This window comes from Pongo abelii, chromosome 12 (assembly GCF_028885655.2).
Source record: "Pongo abelii isolate AG06213 chromosome 12, NHGRI_mPonAbe1-v2.0_pri, whole genome shotgun sequence".
Lineage (NCBI taxonomy): Eukaryota > Metazoa > Chordata > Mammalia > Primates > Hominidae > Pongo > Pongo abelii.
The window spans coordinates 96,434,890-96,454,368 of NC_071997.2; the positions used below are offsets into that span (position 1 = coordinate 96,434,890).

The 19,479-nt window shown below is 37.8% G+C and overlaps 2 long non-coding RNA genes across 2 annotated transcripts; one reads left to right on the forward strand and one right to left on the reverse strand.

Annotated features, from left to right (window-relative positions):
* Nucleotides 1-460: 460 nt before the first annotated feature.
* Nucleotides 461-1,318, reverse strand: LOC129057718 (uncharacterized). The gene is made up of 2 exons (XR_008522453.2): nucleotides 1,095-1,318; nucleotides 461-645 (listed from the first exon to the last, which is right to left on the reverse strand). It is a non-coding gene; the product is annotated as an uncharacterized LOC129057718 (long non-coding RNA).
* Nucleotides 1,314-19,180, forward strand: LOC129057719 (uncharacterized). Its single transcript, XR_008522454.1, has 3 exons — nucleotides 1,314-1,399; nucleotides 4,432-4,505; nucleotides 18,745-19,180. It is a non-coding gene; the product is annotated as an uncharacterized LOC129057719 (long non-coding RNA).
* Nucleotides 19,181-19,479: the final 299 nt, after the last annotated feature.

Sequence of the window (19,479 nt, forward strand, 5' to 3'; positions counted from 1 at the left end):
TTGATAACTTTAACTAAAATCCAAAGCACCTATATGGGGAATTCTGAATTATTTATTAATCACTAGCTTATATAAAATACAGGCTTAAATGAATGTTTTACTTGTAGAAAAACTGAAATAAATACTTATGAGTGTTTTGAGCTTATTTATATGTACTCTCGAAAAAAATCTCAGAAAAGATTTTCAGATAACAATGATCACTTTTACCACTGCCGTAGATTGAATGCATGTATAATAGTATTCCTTGCACAGAATGCATGTACAATAGTATTCTTTGATGTCAATTATTATAACCTATTGCGTAGTCCTATGGGGCAGTGATCTAGGAATAGAGTTTCCTGAGCTGAAATAATAAAAGACAAACATGTATTTAATTAAAGTATACAAAAAGTGCCAGTTTTTTAAATTGCTACCAACAGTCACACCTTCCACAAAGAAAGTAACATGAATTAAAACAGAACAAAAACCATCATATTTTTATTTTACAAATTGGGGACGGAGAGGGATGAAGGTGAGAACTATTTACAATTTTATTTCATCTCAAAGCAGCACATGGCTTTAGTATTGGTGTGCAGAAAAATGAGGTTCCCACTGAAGTCTCTTCTCTCTCTTCAGCAACACTTCTCCCACTCTGCCCAAGGCAACCTGCAAAGCAACAGCAGGCTGGGCTGAGTTGGACTTTCCTTTATAAAGCAGGCAGATTACTCCACTGTTTCCCTTGCCATGTGAAACTAAAAAAGCTGAAGATAAGCCTGGACAAAAATTTGGCCAATGGACTATTAAGTCAAAATACAGATTGGGATACAAGATTCCAGAAGCAAATATTTTGAAGTATCTGAAAGCAAAGGTTTAAACATGTCAACAATAACATACGCATTGAGTTTTAGTGCCCATTTCCATTTTTTTGCTTTCAAGACTGTCTTATTCTGTCCACATATTTGTTGACTTGGGAGCTGATGAAAGTACAGAGGTGAAATAAACCTTTGCCTGTAACCTTACCCTTTGGCTTATGTTCGTTAAAATGATAAAACCAAATGATATAATTTTTATTCTGCTTATTTTTTAAAACTCTTTTCGGTTACTCTTTCCCTTACCTTGTTTTCTCTAGACGCATCTTCCATTGTTAGCACTATCTATAGTTCAAAAGTCTTTTCAGACGTTAAATTCTTTCTTGCAATTATTGTCTGGCTTTAATTTTTAATGCTTTTCTTTCTTCCCCCTACACCTACTGCTTGTATTTTTCTTTTCCATGGATATGATCTCCTTGGCAACTGGCATTGTCTCCATTATTTCATCCTGCTCACATAAATATTGTCAAAGCACTCACCTCTCTTTTCCCCCAGAGGAGGAAGTAGTCGATAAAGAATATGCTACACCTTTTCTTTCTTTCAAAGAACAGGTAGCTATTTTTCGTGAAATGTCTCCCTTGTAAATTTCTTTATATTTTCTTTTAATAATTAATCTAGTCTTTGTTATTTAAAAAGCAGTGTCATCCTCTTTGGAAGATTTGTTCTATGTTACAATCTCATGAATTCTTACCACTCATGGAAAGGGAAACTATTATAAAGAGTTGAGAAGGACCAAAGTTGAGGAAAATAACACTACTTTGTCTATTGTATTTCTTCTCTTTCATTTAGGACAACTGTGTAAGGTTTTACATTTTATATAAATATCTCAATTCTATGTTAATATGGTTCTATATTTCATGCAACTCAAAACACTTAAACAAGTAGGTAATAATACTAGAACATATTTTCTAAAATATAAAATTAGATATTTAAGAATAGATATATATTTCAAATATACAGAAATTGGTTTATCTCTAGGAGATATGTTATCAATGTGTTTTCTGCAAATTCTTGGTCATTAAAATTTTCTATTCTGGTTTTAAAGATAATTTTTATTTCTGGCATAAATAAATATCTTTCAGAACCTATGCTTCCTGGGATCCAGTCAAAGTATCTTAAATAATAATTCCACTTAGACTTTTCCAGCAGGCAAGAAAGGGTAATATTGGTGGCTTATAAAGTTTTGGGCTTATTGATATAGTTTGTGGACTGGAACAAAAAGGAGATTTATTTATTTAATGAAGTTGATCTCAACTATCCCTGTGCCTCAGGGATAGATTTTTTTAAAAATCTGGAGTTTTTAAGAACTAAAGGTGTTGAGCCCAACTTTTTGAGATTCCATGTCAATTGGCTGGGTGGGTAGGTGGGGGGGAGAAGTGAGTATTTTTGCAAACCTCTGAGTAGATTCTAATGTACAGTCATAGTTGGGAACCATTGATTTGTCACCAAAATGGTAAGCTGTGGGTGCATATACAGGTCCAACATCATCTTCAGGAAACTAGGCAAGCCATAGCTTCTTATGTCTTTTGTGTGGTATTTCCCTTGGAGTCCTAAAAAAATGGTTTAAACTTGAGCCTCACAATGGATAAGTTTGCCTCTGCTTTTTCTTTTGCAAAGCTATTATATAAATGTCCAAATTATTGATGAAGATCAGGGTGAGAGGATTAAAGAGAGGGAAAGGCAGAGAGCATCTCTCACAACACGGAACAATGAAAGAAAGCACATGTGCTTTTGTTTCGGCAAAGTATGCCACTCATCTAGTTATATCCATCATGTCAAGCTTGCTTACAAATGTATTGTTGTCTGTCTATAGAGATGTGACATTAAGTAGCCCATATACTGTGTTATTTATTTGTTTATAGGTTAATTGTTCAGAATATTGATCTCCTGGGCTCATTTTCCCATTCTTTCTGAAATACCCTTTCAAATCAACAAACATAAAATAGAACAGATTCTTCCACACAGGGGACTCTTAAATGATGCAGATTCTTTCTACTTGGTGCCTGTTAAAAAATCACTTTTGTAAGAAAGCATAACCCAGTATAAATATTGCTACTACTCCAGAAGTTACTGCATTATTTTAGGCCCTAAATTTTGGAGGAATGGAAGAAACTAATTAGGATGCACTAAATTTTTGACCACTTACTGCTTTTGTTAATTTAGCTATATATATATATATACACACACACACACACACACATACACATATATATATACACACATATATACCTTTAAATTGCAATAAAGTTCTATAAATTTGAATTCAAAAACTATTTAATGATGAATTACTGAGTGAGAGCTGCTGAGACAGTATGCCTGAAAAAAATGCAATAAAATATAAAAGCCTAGTACAAGCCATTATGGAAAAGAGTATGGATTTTCCTCAAAAAGTTAAATATCAAACTACTGTATGATCCATCAATTCCACTTCTGGGCATATATTCAAAGGAAACAAAATCAGTGTCTTAAAGGGAAATCTACATTTCCATATTCATTGCAGCATTATTCATATTAGCTGAGATATGGAATCAACCTGTGTCCATCAATGAATGAATGAATAAAGATAAGGTGGTATATGTACACAATGGAATACTATTCAGTCTTAAAAAAGGAAATCCTGTCATTTGTGACAACAAAGGCAACTATGGCATGATCTTGTATGAAATTCCAAAAAATCAAACTAATAGAAGCAGAGAATATAATGGGGGTTTACAAAGGGCTAGGATGGGTGGGAATGGGGAGATTTTGGTTAAAGGATAAAAAGTTGCAGTTACACAGGATCAATAAGTTCTGGAGCTCTATTAAACAGCATGTTGACTCTAGTTAATAACAATGTATGTATATATGAATTGCTGAGAGAGTAGATTTGAAATGTTTTCACCACTAAAAATAAGTATGTGAGGAGATGGACATGCTAATTAGCTTGATTTACTCACTCCACAATGCATACATATATCAAAGCATCACATTGTATATCGTACATAAACTTTTTAAAATCAATTACAAAAAAATTATAAAATAAAAGTAAATAGGAAAAAAAGCTTAATTCTGAGTAGTGGGGATGCAGGCTGTTACGTGCCACCATTTCTACTTCCCATAGTTGTCATTACACAGTAACCTCTGCCTTAATTTTGTAATGTATTTTTTTTTAATTAACAAAAAAGTACATTCAAAGCCAGTTGCTTGGCTCTTGGTTGGGTATGTGAAGAGAAGCTTCCTCAGGGCCTGGCGAGGGAATTTTAATGCCCTTGATGAAATTATGTGTAAACGAGACACTAGATCAAAGAGCACCGCAGGAGATGTACCTAATGTAAATGACGAGTTAATGGGTGCAGCACACCAACATGGTGCATGTATACATATGTAACAAACCTGCACGTTGTGCACATGTACCCTAGAACTTAAACTATAATAAAAAACAATCAAACAAAAAAACAAAGAGCACCGCAGGGAAGGCAGAGCCAGAGGCAGAATCACGCGGGAAGGCCAACATCTAGAAGTCCAAGATGTCTTCTCAGAGTGAGTGCAGAGAGACTCTGAAGAAGATCTGGAATCTTCCTTCTCTTTATATTTAATTTTCTAGGGTATATCTCATCCAAAGAAAATTCTGTGCATGAGAAAAATGTTTCTGGAAAGTACTGGTGCAGCCTCTGTCAGGTACGGTTTTTTTTGGGGGCCATATTTCTTAAGTATAACTTTAGCTTTCCTCATACCACAAATTTAGGTATCTCTAGGATCTTATCTACATGGATGTGCTCTTGTTGACTGAAATGTGTTTTTCTAGCCATGAACGGGGCACAGGTAAAATGGTAGAGGATGAGTGAGGATTTTGCAATTATTGGAAACAGATGTGTGTACGTATTTTGATATTGTTGGAAGTATTTCTTCAGTGTAAATTCCTAGAAGAGAGATTGCTGGGTTCAGATGCAAACGAATACTCTGTGTAATTTTGTTAGGCATTGCCAAATTCCCCTCCATTAAGATCACATCAGTTTGCATCCTGACTAAAAATGTGTGAGAGTTCTTGTATACCCTGCTGCCTCACCAACAGAATGTATTGTCATACTTTTTAATTTTTGCCAGTCTGACAGGTAAGAAATGGTATCTCAATGTGATTTTCATAGGTATTAGTCTTGTTATGAGGAGGATCATTTTTTCATGTGTTAAACAGCCATTTGCACAGTGTGTGTGTGTATGTTTGTGTGTGTGTGTGTGTATGAATTGTGTTGTTTTTTGCCAATTTTGCTATTGGCTTACTGAAATCCTTTTGATTTCCTTACTCTCCTGCCAATAGCCACACAACCTGAGGAAGGGAACCTAAACATTTTATGCAGGCAGAAGCTCCCAAGTGCTTGATTTGGGTTTGGAACCAGGCTGGTTGCTTAGGAATTAGCTAGGTAATACAGATTAACTATATCTTTCTTCAGGTTTCTGATTCAAAACGACCAGGGCAGTCCCAAGATCCTGTGTTTTTAGCAACTAATCCTGGTGGTTTTGGTGCCCAGCCGTGTGTGGGAATTATTGATAAGACTGCACTTCCTGTAAGAACACCAGCTTCAGGGTCGCTGACTGGGAAGAGAAAGAATGTACTAGAGGAGAATGAGCTAGAGGTGGCTGGAGAAGGCTGCTCATACTTCAGGAATGCATCAGAACATTTTAACTTACTTAATTTTACCCATCAACTCTGTCCTACCTGGGGAGAATGGAGGTGCTGTTCAATCCATTCCTGATCCTCCAAATGCACTTGGGTCTGCATTTGTTATTACTCATTCCTGGAGTCTCATCTTTGCAAATGTATTGCAAATGAATTATCTTTAATGTTTTCCGGAAGCATATTCACCTTGTGTATCATTTTGGAAATATTATTGTGAAATTAGCATGGCATTGTTAATTAGATAGAACTGATAGTTTGGTTATTTTCTGTTCAAAAGCAGGGAAGAATAAAAATGCATTCTTATATTTTAGTTAGTGTATTACAATTAGGCCTATTATATGGAAACAAAATACTAACATTTAGTTTGTAGAAGCCACTAGTTCTTGCCCTCTTATTCTTCATTGTTTCATGGGGTTAAACTGAGGGTGCTGTATGAAAAAAAGGTGTTGTACCCAAAAGGCAAAGTCATTTGCATTTGCTTCAAGGAAGTCCTGTAGTTGACCTTGAGAACCTTTTAAGATAAGAGAAAATTGAGCTCACGAGGACCTCCAAATTTTGAGTCAAATTCAGCAATATATAAGAAAAGTCTTTAACTTAGGATGCACTTAATAAGAGGTGGCTGTGTAAGAAAGGAGGTGTTGCTTTTCTTAGCTCATTTGAGAAAGATTATTTTTAATTTCCACTGAGTAAAGAACAAGAGGGGTTGTGGTTAGGTTTGATGACAGAAAGAGTTTCCTTCTGGGTAGAATTTCTTTTGTGGTTATGAGCTCTCTTTTCCATGCAGGAAGTGGTTTTTAGAGTGTAGAGGCAACTGCAATTTTTCTTCAGGTGATTTAAATGCATTTTTCCCTATACTATGAAGATGTTTGTATTTTCCATTCTACTAAGTGTAAATAATTTACTTGCAATTAAAAAATTTAAAATTCCAGTAAAATTTTGGGGACTAATAAGTGAGAAAATATGGGATAGATGACCTGTAGGGTCTTTGAAATCTTTGATGACCCCTGTGATGTCATGGTCCGAAAATAAGACGGAAAATCTTCTCTTAAAGGGATTCAATTTCTGCCGCAAAGTGAGATTATAAGATAGATTTTAAAAAGGCTATTTTATTTGTAATGAAATTCAATAGAAAGAAAACTATGCATAATATAAATAAAGTTTAGTCAAAATCCTTTTCTCAGCTGTTACATGATTCTCTATGGTGGGACCTAGGACTAGAGTTCACTAGGGGCTCAATTTCTTCAAGTACTGTGTCCCACCTTGCTGAAAAAGTCTGAGTGACGAAGATCCAAGGGTAGCCCATATCTGCTTTGGCTGTTATCTGTTGGTTTAGAACAAAAATATGAACCAGTACGGTTTTCTCACTTGTTTCTTTGAACTAAGAAACATGAAGGGAAGTTGCCAGTTGGTCGTGGAACCTAAGGTCAAAGAGTCAGGATACTGAGTGTTGTAGCAAACTTATGAGCCAGTATAAACCATGACAGCTTAAGAGTCTCTTTAGTGAAAAGTTGACAATGGAACAAGAATCCAGAGAGAAATTGAGAGGCCCCAAGAGAGGGATTATAGGGCTTCCTTGCTTCTAGGTTCTTGAAATCTCTGGAAAATTCTCCACCAGTTCTGAGATCCAAGATGTCTTTTGTATTCTTAAAATACCCTTCACTTTTCTTGCAATGTTATTTATTCTCCTTTAGTCAAAGTAGCCACACTAATCAGTTATACCTAGACACAAATAATTTTTGCAAGGAAGTGATAAAGAAGCAATATTTTTTACATTTTGTATTTCATTCTTTCATTTTACTTCTTCAATGAATGTATTTTTTTGAAATATAGTATTTATTATTAATGTGAATATTTTAAAGGGTATGTTAGTGACATTTTTGGAAAACTGAAAATAAAGTACATTTGAATATTTTTTATCCAAACCAATCCATTAAAATCAATTTTTATTTTAGGACCTTCAGTATATGCTATGTGCTCTTTTCTAGTTATAATAAGTCATATTCAGTGATTAACAGAGGGATGATGACAAACAATTTGATGAAAGGGAAAAAATGCCAGTTATCTTGATAATTGCTGAAGTAACCAAACATTTGATGCAACTTTTAGGTTTCTATGTGTATAAGCAATCCTGCTACTGGGTATCTACCTAAAGGGAAAGCAATCATGATATCAAGAAGATACCTCAGCTGGGCACGGTGGCTCATGCCTGTAATCCCAGCACTTGGGAGGCCAAGGCAGGCGGATCCCTTGAGATCAGGAGATTGAGACCATCCTGGGCAACATGGTGAAACCCCGTCTCTACTAAAAATACAAAAATTAGCCGGGCGTGGTGACAGGCACCTGTAGTCCCAGCTACTCCGGAGGCTGAGGCAGGAGAATTGCTTAAACCCAGGAGGGAGAGGTTGCAGTGAGCCAAGATTGCACCACTGCACTCCAGCTTGGGCAAAAGAACAAGACTCCATCTCAAAAAGAAGAAGAAGAAGAAAAAAAGAAGTTACCTGTACTCATATGTTTATCACATCACTATTCACAATAGTAAAGGTATGGAATCAACCTGTGTCCCAAAATGGAGGATTAGATAAAGAAAATTTGGCATATGTATACCTTGGAATAGTACTCAGCCATAAAAAAGAATGAAATGTCTTTAGCAGCAATATGGATGGAACTGCAGACCATTATGCTAAGTGAAATAACTCAGAAACAGGAAGTCAAATACCCCATGTTCTCACTTGTAAGTGGGAGCTAAACAATGGGGACACATGGACATACAGAATGGAATAATAGTCATTAGCGACTCTAAAATGTGGGATAGTGGGAGTGGGGATAGGGCTGATAAGTTACCTATTGGGTACAATGTTCACTATTCGGGTGATGAGTACACAAAAGGCCCAGATGTCACCACTATGCAATGTATGCATGTTAGAAATCTGTACTTGTACCTCCTAAATATATAAAAATTACAGGAAAATTAAAATAAGCTTATACATGTGTAGGTAGCAACTAATTGACCTATACAAGAAATTATTTTATTTTATGAAATAATGATCACTAGTTGGAGACTTAAATGTGTTTATTTTAAAAGCTTTACTATTAATCTCAATCAAATCTCATCTTCTCCTCAGCTGTTGCCGTGGAAGCTGGAAGTGAAGGAGGTGGGGGCTGAGGTCTGGTGCTGAGTCCCCTCTCCCCTGAGTCCTTTCCTAGGCATTGACTTCTATGGTGTGGTAGGCAAGATGGAGGCAAGCATATGGGGAGGCAGAAGTGTTTTTACTTGACTGCCCATGTGTGGTGGTTTCACATCTTCCCTTAGGCCAATCTGGTTCCTGCTGAGGATGTTGAGAGTGTCTGCTGGCATTAAGGTTTCCAACCAGATGGTGTGCTTGGTCTTCACTGGGTGGCATTTATCATTGCCCCAGCCTTCTTTGTCATTGAAACATTCCCTCAAGGAATAGCCATCTATCCCTTCACTTCTCCAGCAGTACACTTCTTTGGATTAGACATCCTATCTATTGGCTCAGAAACTGCCAGGGTATTCTCAGCTCATTTCTGTACTCTATTCTATGAAAGTGGAATGCTTTTCCACATGCTCTGAGGGCTGTGAAGAGCTGGGAAATGCTGCCTAGGAATGCCAAACCCTTTAATTTCCATTGGCGTGGGCTGCTCCAGTAGGTCTCTATCCCTTATAAGTCTCTAAGGAGCCAGAAATAGGCAGCCTTCTTTATATTCAAGAATGACCTATAAACTTTAAGATAAACCTCTGAAGCACTTACTTCCTCCTCTCCACAGCTGGGGAAACAGACCAAAAAATAACACCAACATACCTTCAGAGTTCTAGAACTCTCTCCTAAGGATCCCTTAGCATGCTCCTCCCTGGGGCGTTGCCAGCATGGACCTAGGGGTACTGCAGCTCAGCAAGCCCCTAGCCAGGGAGCCAGTTGTCAGTAACTCCATCTTTCTGGAACCTCCAGGCTTCACAGATAATTATCTTGGCTTCTCACAGGGGAGCATCTCTTATTCCTTTATCTTCTTTTCATAAACACTGTAGTACCCACCTCATCTGGCCCCATGGTTGACTTTTTTTTTTTGATGTGGGGATTGGTGGAGGGTTGAACAGTCGGTGGAAATTCTGCACTGGGCCGGCCTCTCAACAAGTCTTTCAAGGAGGTGTTGGTTCCAGTTCCAGCTGAGAACAACTTCTTGTCATTATGGGATAACTTTCACCTTTTCTTCGAAACAGCATGGAAAATCTCACTCTACCTATAAATCAGAGACTATATTTGTCCTTAATCCTCAATATTTTATTCAATGCTTTTCAAATAATAGAAACTCAATAAACGTTTGTTAAAGAAGAAAGACAAGGGCAGTTTGAGTAAGTTTAACCTTAATTTCAAAAAAATTTAAGAAGCTTCCAAGAGAGATGGAAAATTTCTGATAGAAAGGAAGGCTATATAGAGGTTAGAATGGATTTATGAGAAAAAATCTGGTCCAAGTAATCTGACATAATTCCTTGCTGACATTCTTTGATGAAAATTGATGATTGGAAGACGATGTATTAAGATATTATACGCAATTTAACTCAGGCAAAGTTGTGTATTATATAAAATAGTAGAGAAAGGGATTTGAGAATCAGTATTAAAGCAAACAGCCACCAAAGAGAAATAAATAGGCTTTAGACTGTGCCTGTAAAGGATGAAGATAGCAACCATTTCAGTTTGTGTCTTTTTGTCTTTTAAAAACTCATTTGACTTTTTATTTGACTGACCTGAGCAAATTTACATGTTGTTTTGGAGCCATGGAAACAGAGTCATGATGTGCTATTGAATGAGACAAAATAAATACAGTCGGGCTTAGGTGTTAATGAAATTTTTTATATTTCATATGATTATTTGTGGGATTAGCTTGTATAATATAATTGCTAGTTCACATTTCCTTTAAAGTTTCTCTCATGATTTTTTTTTTCAGATGGAGAATTATATTTGGAGTAAGGCAGATTTTAGAAAAATTTGTAAAGAAGGAGTTATCAGTTTCTGCTTACTGTAGATACCCATGCCCTCCTAAATTTGGAGAGATCCTCACTCCATTTCAGAAGCATTCCCTTCTGAAATTGTCATGTATTGATTCTTCACTATCTCTCCTGGTAGACGTGGTAAGCTGCTTAAAGACTACATCCTATTTGTCTTTGTGTTAGCAGCAATGATCACAGAGTGTAGAATGTAATAGGTACACAATAATGGTTTAATGCATGAATAAATAGTTATCAGGAGCCTCTGCACCAGTCTTACAATCCTAGCCCTGGTATTTCATATATTGGTGTAAAATCCTAGTTACCCAAATGCTCCTGAAATTGCTTGTTTCTCCCTAACCCATGATAAGATCACTCAGTTCTTTACTGATAGATGACTTCCCAATTTCCATTAGGATTTTCTCTGAAATGCATCTTGCTTGCTGGGGCACTGCTAACTTCCCAGGCCTTGCAGGCCTATTATCCAGAGACTAAACCTTGCTCCCACAGAGACCTCCATCACTAGCCTGAACTCTCTGGGGTTAAATAACCCTTCAGATTATGTTCCAGTGTTATTAGCGATACGAGAGTCTAAGCAAGTACTCTTCATTTGTTTTCCTCCAATCCTGCTTACATTTATCTAACAAATTGAAAATATTATTCTTTCCTTTTGCCCATTGTACCTCTGGGAGATCTGCCAGGAAGAATTTAATAGACATTAGACTGGGGTTCATCCTTTAACAGCATAATATTTATTTCTTCACCTCAAGGTTAAGAGGGTTTAATCTTTAGAAAGAACTATTAGTTTCTACCTCCTGCAGTACAGTTGGGAAGAGATTTCAATTCTAATCTGGGAAAGTTAAATGATGGGAATGGGTGCTGGTCATATTTCTTTAAGGATGGGCTAAGGGACTCTTATGCAGAAAAAAAAAGTCTCATAAAAGTAGGTTAGAGTTCCAAGTGTTCTAGCTTTTTCAACATATGTCATGCTGCTGCCTGGGCACATATTCTTCTGATATCAAAACTGATATTAATGTCGAAGATACAATGTGTTTTTATGGAGGAGAACAGTGAGTGAGGTTTGGGTAACAGGTGTAGGGATTCAAGCCAGAGGAATAAGAGAATGCCACTTATGCCTCTTAAGCTGTAGCCCAAACTTAGTAATAATCTCCTTTGAGTGTGTGTGTGTGTGTGTGTGTGTATCCATAATTTGAACAGTCCCAGGGTGTGCTGTGGCTTTATTGGGGAACCAGAAATGCCGAGCCCTTTTCTTGAGGTTAAGAGCTGCTGCAGAGCTGCTGGCCTCAGATAATGTTCTGACGTGGGAGACAGAGAGGACCTTCTGCTTTCACACCCAGGATCTCATTTAGAGAGTAATGTTCGGTTTCACCCCAACAACATGCTCATTGTTGTGATTTCCAGCACTATTAATATTAAGGAACTTGTGTTTGGGGGTGGGGTTGGGGAAGGAGGAAAATAATTGGCAGGCTGAATATGCTGATCTTTTCAGACACTCCTCTTTTGCTTCCTCTCTGCGGCTGCAGTTGGGTTTGCTTGCTGTCTCCACTGAGCTGACGTGTGATGTCTGCAGCACGTGTCAAAGCCGCCTCGCAAAGGCAGCCGTGTTCCCTGCCTTGACATCTCATCCCTCATCCTTACTCAGATCTCGTCAACCTACACAGTCTGCTCCTCCAACAGCTAATAGCGAAATGACTGCGGGGAAGGCAATGACAGCAATCACTGTTCAGCATTTATTTTACCTTTGATTTTTTGCTGCACATAAAATTCCAGGCCTGAGCTGTGGGACAGACGTAGAGGAGACTGTGGGGGCTTGGAAGAAGGTGGGACTCTGAAATCTGCCCCTCCTCCCCCTTCAGTACAACATAATGTGAGCTGAGTGGTCTCTGGCAATGATTTAATGCCTCCTTTGGACATTTGCTGGTTAACATAGCAAGATTGACAGTGTGCATCGTGAGTTGTATGTAGTTACCAAGGCTCAGAGGCTGTATATTTCCCTATCCTGCGTGTCATTCTGAGACCTTTTATAAATTCAGAGGCAGGACAGCAAGCTAGGCTCCTACCATCATCTGTGTTCTTGCTTCTTTATTGTTCTCAGTACCAAATGACATTCCACAGCACCTGCTCATAGTGCTTAGTGCTGTATAAGGAGAACCAGGTAGGAACACATGCTGCCCTGCCCTCCAGGAGCTTGCAATTTAAGGCAAATGCCAAGACAGAGACAAATGTTATTTCTGAATCTTTTTTCTCTCTGTTACTTGGCAAACAGCTAGTGATATGGTTTGGCTCTGTGTCCCCACCCAAATCTTGTCTTGAATTGTAGCTCCCATAATTCCCTTGTGTTATGGGAGGGACCTGGTGGGAGTTGATTGAATCATGGGGGCAGTTTCCCCCATACTGTTCTCTTGGTAGTGAATAAGTCTCACGAGATCTGATGGTTTTATAAGGGGTTTCCCTTTTCTCTTTGCTCTCATTCTGTCTTGTCTGCCGCCATGTAAGATGTGCCTTTTGCCTTCCACTATGATTGTGAGGCCTCCCCAGCCACGTGGAACTATGAGTCCATGAAACCTCTTCTTCTTTATAAATTACCCAGTGTCAGGTATGTCTTTATTAGCAATGTGAAGATGGACTAATACAGCTAGCCACAGTGGACATATTATACAAACTTTATACTCAAGAGCTTCATCCCAGTCCTGTCTTGGTCATTTAATAGCTTTGTGACTTTGGGCAACCCATTTAACTCTTTTGAGTCCCAACTTCCTTATCTGTAAAGCTGTACAACAATGAAGCCTATGTCCTGGTGTTGCTGCCAGATTAGACATAGTGTTTAAAAACCAAGCTGGCCTACAGTAAGAGTTTAATTTCTGGTAGTTGTTGACATTTTGGAGAATGAATCTAATGATATGTGCGTGGACATCGTCACATTTCCCATGATGTGTATGGATGGATTCGGAGCTCTGAATAAGTACAAAGGAATTGTTTTTGAAACCTGTCACTTCACATTGCCAGTTCTCTCTTCCTCCTCATCTGTATTTTTTCCTGTTATTGAACCAATTCATGGAGCTAGCATGGAATTCCTATTAACTTACCCCACATAGATATGACGTTATCTGGATAGGTTAGCCTGAACATAATTTCTCAATTAACTAAATTCTGCTTCTAAGCGATTTACAGCATAGTGGTCTTTTCGTTCATTCCCTTCAACTTGGGGTACTAATGGATGCAGTTATTGCATTGAGCACTCACGGAGAGTGGTCTACATGGATACCATTTTTCTTTTAACAAATACTGTGCCTTTAAATATAATGTTCTATGGTGCAGTTATGTATGTAATTTGTTGATAATTTTTTATTCATATATACTAGGATCATCCATTATGATCTAATTGAAAAACACTGTTACAGAGTAAATGACAATTACGTTTGATCCTTTTGTTTAACCAGTTAGTATAATCATAGCTTATACTGGATATAGTTCACATGGAATGATTGATAGGTGAGATGAGATTATTTTATATCAAATCTTGTAGCCAATCTTGTAACTACACAGGCCAATTTTCTATTACAGGCTTGGGTAGACACTCCCGCAATTTTTTTCTGAGAAGAAAATGATCCTCTTGATGTTGTCTTTTTGTTCCTGCCTTTAGACAATCATCTAACAGTTTCTTGTACTCACATAGCTCTTCGCATTTTTCAAAGTCCTTTCTCTTGAATTCCGTGATATGGATCCCATTTTTGGTTTCCATCTCCTTACCACCATATATAAAGATAAATGCCAACTGCCCAACGATGTGAGGGAAAAGTGGGGATAATTCTTTGGAATGTTAAGCATTATTCCTTCAGGGCTTGACAATCCAGCATACTGTGAAAGCATAGGGCCATTTTTGGAAGAAGAGAAGGAAGATGGGTCTTGGAATCCTTTCAACATTCCACAGTGTAGTGTGTGTGTGTGTGTGTGTGTGCACGTGCACACATGTGGGAGGGATTTCTTGGTTACGTTAATAATTTATGACATCCTGTGTTATTTGCCAGTTGATTTATGAGTTACTGCAACAAGATTATAAGCAACTTGAGGTCAAAGAATCTTTTTTACAGCTTTATAGGTCTCAAAATGCTTAGCATAGTTCAGGGAAATTGTAAGTATACTGTAGATTCTTGCTGAATGGAATTGAAAGGTACTTCCTGCCTCTCATGTCTACCTAACATTAGATTGCATGAAGTCAGTGCACGGGGACTTGCTCATTATGCCTGCTCTGTGGATAGTAAAGCAAATGCTTACTAGAAGGAGGGTCAATAAGATACAAACAAATTCAGGTTGGAATAAATGGACCATGCCCTTTTTTGATACCTAATGACTCCAAATTACTTTTAGCAATGAAAGCTCATTAACTTTTTCACAAAGTGGTAATGTGAAACCTGTTCCAAAATATGTGAATTGCTTGAAAATAATGTCTCATAGAAGTTAAACTGAAAACAAGAAAAATTCCTAAGACAGAGATGATGTCTGTTGCATGGTAGTACAGAGCCATTTGGGAACTATTTTAAGAATGGAGACCCTCCTAACGAAAGTCAGGGTTGGGGATAAATGGAACTGGCAGTCACCCATGATATGCTCAAGAAACACACTGTGCAACTGAGATTTGAGAATTTTTGCCACAGCCTTACCACTGCTGATGCTAGCCCTTAGTGACTAAAGGGTGCTGATAAGCAAGGTGCTGTAGGAGAAGAAATGGACCAAGAATTTGAAAATAAACACAATAGCTCATTACTAAATATACCATGTCCCTACTTATTGGGCCAAATTCTCCTCTTGGAGCCGAGGATGGTCATGGAAATTGTGGTTTCTCTTGAGGTCAGGTGATTTGTTCATTTGGTGCTTCTTGAGTTTCTCTGAGGTTGTCTGGGATAAGCCTGATCACCTGGTAGGATTTTCTTGAAGCAGTTGTCATGGAGTGAACAATGGACATATGGATTAGTTGCCTGTTTCAGTGGGTTTAGTAGGAATTGGCAATATCATTGACATTTGGTTCTTGGTTCTACCTCTCCTGATGCTTTTCTCATGACTAAATAATGGAAGGCTTGCTTTTCTGACAGTGTTTACCAGCACCTAACTGCCAGGCAGACAGATTCTGCTCTTGTATGAGGAAAGAGTGTGGTTATGGAGATTGGTGTGAAACAGTAAAATGTGACATGTTTATGACTAAAAACACATGTTGGCAATGCCATCTCCAGAGTGGGAATGTTTTATTTTATAATTTCCACAATTCAAAAGACTGGTGATTTTTACTCTAAGTTTTAATTTATTGTGGCTCTACACCTGTTTGTAAAATGCTGACCCTCTGGGAAGTCTACTTTGATGCCTACAGATAGCTAACAACCAGAATTCATAATTTTCTAACTAGAATTTTAAAACCCCTATATTTATAACACTCTTATGATGAAACAATATACTGAAGTAATCAAGGACTTTGCAACTTCAGGAATGGGGAATATCAATGAAGGTTTAGGAATGCTATAAAATAGAGCCCTTTTGTTGGGATCTCTTTATTTGCTTGTTCATCTCTGTACATGTATTTGGCAAAATTTGCCTCTTTAGCTTAAATATTGTCTCAGCATACATTTAAAAAAATTGTGTACTCTTGAAGCTCATTATAAATACCAAATTTTGACTCAAAATATAATTCACTAAAATATAATAGTTTTAACATTATTCAATTTAAAACCTTTTCCTCCTCACATTTTTTAGGTTTTTCTAAAGATGCAACTATTTAACATAAAACAACAACCTAAAAAAATTCTACTTAGATGATCTAAGATCTTTTATCATACCATTTATTTTACTGAGGTTATTTCTTAATAGCTCTTATTTTTAACGTTTATTTTGAGTGTCAGATTTCATTATATCTCAGCCATTCCATGTATGCCTCCCCCATAGAGAAATAATAACCCGATTCATAAATGGTAAACAGTAAATTCATACATGAAAATATAAAGATAAATTATTATTTCTAAAGTTGAATAATATTAATACATTTGGCCTGAAGAATTCATGTTTCTGCAAGGACTTTATGGGTAATAGGTGTGAACCCAGTTGCAAGCATGTGGTTGAAAAGGCCTCTGCCAGTATACTAAAAATTTTCTAAGAGGGTAGATCTTATGCTAGGTGTTCTTAACATACATAAACACATACAAATACTAAAAAAATAAAAAGGGCAGGAGGAAACTTTGTTGATAGTTTCACTGGTGTATACTTATATCTAAACTCAACAAGTTGTATATATTAAATATGTATAGCTTTTATGTGTTAATCACATCAGACTCAGGCACAAAATATCTCTGAGACCCTCAGGCACTTCCCTCTATGATTGGCTTGATTCTCCAATTTTACCTTCTACTTTCTAAGGCTGAACCTGAGGTTTTCTCTCCACTCCTTAACTTCACCCCTGTACTTCTAACTCGAGCTTGTACCCAGACTTTCAGGGCTACTGTAAGTCTTTGAGCTGCTAGAGACGCTACCCTGTCAGATCCCAAAGACCAGGATTCCCAAATCAGCAGGTGTCTTGACCTGAATGCTTTATCATCACCGCTTGAATCAACTGAGCTTGGAGTTTGGATGTGATCTCTGTCCCAGTTTCACTAAGCTCCATCAGAGCAGGGCCTGGCTCCTTTTCAATGCAGTCTAGCACTTTCAGAAATTAGCTGGGGAAAGCAGAGGAAGCTTCCAAAGGAATGCTAGAGTGAAAACTTGAGTACAGTTGATAATACCCACACATTTTCTTAGTCTTTAGTTTTCATATCTCCTATTGAGTTTACTTAATGGAGTTTTCTAATTCTTTTCTGGGATTTAATTTGCAGAATAAAATAAGACATTCTTGTTCTTCATATTTTTGGAAAGGAATGGGATACAGTGGTTGAATTAAAAGAAAAAAAACAAAGAAGAATCATTGTGAAGTAACCCAGCTATTTGAAGATATGTAGCTTTGATTGAAGCCCAGTTTGAAAGAGGATGACTAGAGGCAAATCCTATCGGTGGACATTTTATTAATTTTGTTCATAAAAAAAGAGTCAATCAGCATCACACCTCAGGGAATATTCATATAAAATCAGATTCAAACATAGCTAATTAAAAGGAATTTTAAGAGTAACCCAGCATAATGCCACAGTAAAGAGCAAAAGCACCTGAGGAGCTATAAGCAGTAACAGAAGCTTAGAGGTTCTTCAGGAAGAAGCTGTGGTTCCCTTGGGGAATGAGACAGAAAGCCAGACATCAGAATCAAGAATAGGTAGATGGTGCTGGGCAAGGGGGCTCATGCCTGTAATCCCAGCACTTTGGGAGGCCGAGGTGGGCAGATCACTTGAGGCCAGAAGTTTGAGACCAGCCTGGCCGACATGATAAAACCCCATCTCTACTAAAAATACAAAAATTAGCCAGACATGATAGCGGGTGCCTGTAATTTCAGCTACTCAGGGAGCTGAGGCAGGAGAATTGCTTGAACCTGGGAGGTGGAGGTTGCAGTGAGCCAAGATGGTGCCACTGTACTCTAGCCTAGGCGACAGAGCGAGACTGCCTCTCTAAAAAAAAAAAAAAAAAAAGAGAGAGAGAGATGGATTTCACTAGTCCCCCCACAAAATTCCCAAAGACAAGTTGAGAAATCAAGAAGAATAAAAGAAAGATATGTTAAGAGTGTTCCAGGTATGTGAGTCCTGCTTGTTCAGCTGACTGGGTGGGACCTGTCCGGGGGTGTATATGGGAGGGAAGGGAAGGATTGGAAGCCACCGAGGGCCAGATGCGGGGAGAGCGGTGAACATGTAGCCAGCAGAGGAATCTTAGACTGCAAACTGAGAAGAGCTGGGTTAACTGACAAACTGGCAGGACCAGGAGAAAATATAAACATTGGCTGGATATCAATGTTAGTAATTAGAGGGGTTGAAAAATGTAGGTTGAAGTTTGGGTGAACTCTGGGGTGAATCCTGAATGAGCCATACAGAACTCCAAGCATGAACACTGTGAGTGAAAAGTGAATATACCAGTTCTGTCCACAGATGTGTTTTGAGCATCTACTATGGAATGTGCACCATATTTGACAATCTGAAGGAATATGCAGAGGTGAATGAAACATATCTCTTGTCCCTAAATTACTCATGATGATCAAGGTATAGCCCAGCACCTAATAGGCACTTAAGACGTATTTTTTGACTGTCTTTTTTTTGTCTTGTTCACAGTGGAGTACTGGAACCAGCCGTACAACCAGCCAGTGAGAGCTGTTAGTCAGCATCTCTTCCCAATTCCCTGTTCAGACGTTATGTTGGAAGCATTAACCATGGTGCAAGTATTTTCATCACAGAAATCTGCAACACTACAAATCAAGGGCTTTTTCTGCCCTTCACCTCTCCACCCCAGTTCTTAAATTTTTATTAACATACTGACACTGGATCAATTTAATCTATCAGTTAAACTTAACAAATATTAATTGAGCACTTCATAAACGTAAAACTATTCTTAGCGCTTATCATCTTGTTTTCAAAAGACATTTTCCCATTTGCAATAACTTGATTATTTAGGTGGTTTGAAGTTTCCTTATTTAACCTGTGTCACACTTTAGAGTATTGGTTTGCTTCTACTTTGCTGTGGAATGAGAATGCAAAGCCAACTCAAGCTTGTGAGTTTTCTCCCTGGATTTGCAGTGTTAGTGATATGCACAATGGATATCTCAGGGAAGACCTTCTAATTCTCTACTAGGGATTCAGCTCCTGATAGGAATATATTTACATTAATAAAGCTGATAAATACTGACCTGGTGCTATTCTTTGATTGGCTATTCTGACAATGATGGAGGATGGATGTTTGAGATTAGTAATTATCTAGGGCATATGGATCACCCTTTTGTTATTCTTCCTATGAAAAGTAGAAGGACTGTGTTTTGTTTCCATCCTTGGTAAGCCTATAAAGTGTTCCCT